Here is a 3,629-nt window from a genome sequence, read left to right on the forward strand (position 1 = left end):
GAATTTTACTCTCTAGGATTCGAGTTTAGCTTGCCCAGCCCTCTGAATATCCTTGCCTTTTGCAAAGGGCATTTTCAGTTTCCCTTATCTAGTGATATTAGCACACTCAACGTAGTATGTTCAACAGTCATCAGATTTGACAAGAAAAATTACTTGAATGTTTCAGGGTTTTCAGCATTCTTCAATGGATTTTTTATGTAATTTGTGTCAATTGAAGGAGGACCTTCCTAGCTTTGGGAGATGGGAAAACAACCTTCCAAAGCCTGAAGAAATATATCTTTTTAAAATTTGTGAGATCTGAAAGGAAAAGGGTGGGTGGTCTTAGCCCTTCAGAAGGTCTCTGATCCTCTGACCCATTAGACCATTAGTTCACCTAACACAACCACCAAGAGCTATTCAAGTCTAAGGGTATAAAGAAAGGTGGCAATAAAAATAAATTACTTAACAAAAGGAATAAATATAAGCAGTTCAAGGGGTTTTTTTTCCTTCTGTGAAATCCAAAAAGTGTATAGGTTGTTCCATTCTATCTATTCAGTCAAGATAGCTACTTGATCTTTTCAAGAAAAAGTAAGATTAAACTACCATGGGTACCCAACTACAGAAATGGGGTTTGTTACTGACATTTAAAGTTTGTGCTGTGTGTGCAACGTTTACCCAGCCCATCAGTTTGATATTTAGCCACCCTTTTCTGCTCAGACCAAGGGGTTTTGCATACTGAAGCAGCAAATCCTAATTAATAATCATTTAACTGCAAACACCAAGACTGTTGGGAGAGAGCAGAAGTCACCTATGGATGCCCTGGCTGGTCTACAGGAGCTGCCCTTGTAGACATCTCCCAGCTCCAGCTTCCCACAGAACAAATGGTAGCTCTCAGACTTTTGGCCAAGGGTCTCTAAAAAGTCAGGATCTCATGTAACTCATTGTTTCCTTGCCCTTGAAAACACTGAGGAAAAGCCATACATTGCACTGGCTCTAATTTATCATCAGGTTTAGCTCCCTCTGACGTTTTTTTCTTCCCTTTTTTTTTTATTCCAAAGAGCACTCTCTAAACATCTCATAACAGCAACCAGAGCCAGACAGCACGGGGAAAATGAGAACATTCTCCTGACACAAAAACCATTAGGCAGCACTTGATCTCTATTTGAAAACTAGAAATCAGATGATTTTTCAGTGAAATAGCAAACACCCACAGTGAAATCTTTCCTGGGGTTTTGAGGCTGGGGAAAGACTCCCAAGTCTGATTATAAATAAAGCATAGCTACTAAGGAAAAATATCATGGCTGAGGCATTGGACTGGAGATTCTGCCTGTGTTTTCAGACCTTCTCCCTGCTCTTGGGTAGCTCTCTTAATCTCTCTGCTAATCCCCCAGTAGAAACATCCAAGGATGGTTTTGGCTCTGGTGATGCCAGCAGTGGTCTGCATTTCACCTGCTATGGCACTAAGAACATTTCCAAATTGCCTGCATCTTTAATTTATAGCCACAGCCACACTGTGGCTTTATTTAGAAGATGGAGACCTGAAATATGACCCTTCAGCTGTTTTCTGCTCCCCTTTGGATCCAGCATGGATTCAAGCACCATAGCATGAGTGTAGCCATACGACTCACCACATTTCCTAGGTTGTCTGGTCATTTCTTGGAGAGTCTCATTGCTGTAATTATTTTTTACAGCTGGGTACAGGCCTGGAAAAAAAGCCTTGAGCTTCACACCAAGATAAAATATTACAAGAAATAAGCTAAGAGTTGTCTGCCCACTGAATCTATTCCAGTGGTCCTTTACTAAACAAAATGTGCCTAATTGGCATCAGTGGGTGTTACCTCAGCAATGAAGGCAGGACTGGGCTTATATAGCCAATAATTGCTTAAAGCCTCATTCTTGCTGAATAATATCAGTGCTATGAGGACTGAGAATCCAAATGAGTGGAAAAAATGTTATCACCTGAGTAAGAAATTGTGATGGAGGTGTAGACAAAAGTAGATTTTAGGGCATACTTGAAGAAGATTTGATAAATGGCCATATAGAAACCTTCTAGATACAGTGGAAGCAGACTTGGAGAGGGGTAAAACCAGATTCGAGATGCAGTGTTGCTAATTGCTGCTAAGCAGCAGTACCACTGTTTCCCAAAGCAGACATTCTTAACAGTTCTCTTATCCTTGATTCCTTTAGTGAAGTCTGAAGATAACCAAGCACATTTAAGCATTTAACTGAAGCAGCAAAGTCAACTGCACTGTCCACAAGCTTGAAAAAAATATTCTGAAAGGACATCCTGAGCCCTGAGTCCTGGACAGGAAAAGTAGCAGGTCCTAAGCCTGAAGATGAGGTCAGTCCTTTCTGTTTTCCTCTAAACGTACGACGGGGGGTTCCCTGCCCATCCTTTCCCTGGGTAAGTGCCAGTCCCTACACTGGCAAGAAGAGGCATGAACAGCTGTGTGTGCCAGACCCATCCAATCTCTTCCCTTTTTTGATTTCAGGTAACTGCTCATGGCAGCAGTGGAAAACTGCATAGGGGATTCCATAACAACAGAAAAGCTGTAAAATATAAAATCTTCTCACGGCTTGCCTCGTTTGCAGCTGTTCATTTTTCCCTGTTCCCCTCGTGTAATTTTAAGGGCTGACAAAACTCTGCTTTCGTACCTGCAGAAAGTGGCTGTGATACTACAGCAATGGCAGGTTTTTATTAGCTGAGCTGACATCTGAAGTTAGGAGAAATTCACATTCCCTTTCTCTAGAGGAAGCTCTCATTCACCTACTTCTACAAGACTTTTATTGCATCTTACAATAATTCTACTGAATACTTACCCTGGAATGATCTGCTTCTTGTAACATGAAAAACTTATGTAACACATTCAAAATCTAAAGTCAGACTTTTTTTTATCCTCTGTATGCAACACAGTCCTCCTTATTTTTCCAGACTCAAGCCATCTAAAGCTGATCACCAAACCTTGCTAGAGATCAGTCCAGTGAAGGCTGCAGATCTTCAGCTGCTACTTTTAATTTTAGCATTTTAATATATTAAAATCTTCCAAATAATATGTAATCTATGTATTCTAACCCCTTTCATTTATGACCTTGTTTTTTTTATTTTTATCCCTGAAGATTAAAAACATCAGCTGCCAAAATCAGCTAAATCCAAATGTTAAAGTCACACCACAATAGTTTTCCTTCCCAACATTGCTATCTCCTTCAAATAAAACTGATCACACATATCTTTCTATAATTATAGACCAAAGAACAGTTGTGTTGGGGCAGGCTTTGACTAATCCATCCCCTGGCCATTAGGTAGGACTGGTTGTTTCTAAACATCCACGGAGATGGCACATTCTCTGTACCTGGAGGCTTGTTCGTCTTTAGTCTCAGTGATTACGAAAGCATTGCCCCAAAGGCTGGTTAACTCTGAAGCCTCTGTCAGTAACTCTGACTGCATCATAAGCCACTTTATTCAACCTGACCCTCTCCTTAGTTGAAGCTATTCTCTGGGATATTTCTAGTTCTGCTGCTGCTGGATGAATAGCTGCAGTGAGGGAAAAAGAAATGGGGTTTCCATATTTCATTCTATGCAATCGCTTTAAATTCGTGTACATATTCCATTTATGATGGGGTAGGAGGAATAGCTCAAGTGTTCAGCACCA

This window comes from Corvus brachyrhynchos, unplaced genomic scaffold (genome assembly GCF_000691975.1).
Source record: "Corvus brachyrhynchos isolate BGI_N302 unplaced genomic scaffold, ASM69197v1 scaffold315, whole genome shotgun sequence".
In the NCBI taxonomy this organism is placed as follows: Eukaryota; Metazoa; Chordata; class Aves; order Passeriformes; family Corvidae; genus Corvus; species Corvus brachyrhynchos.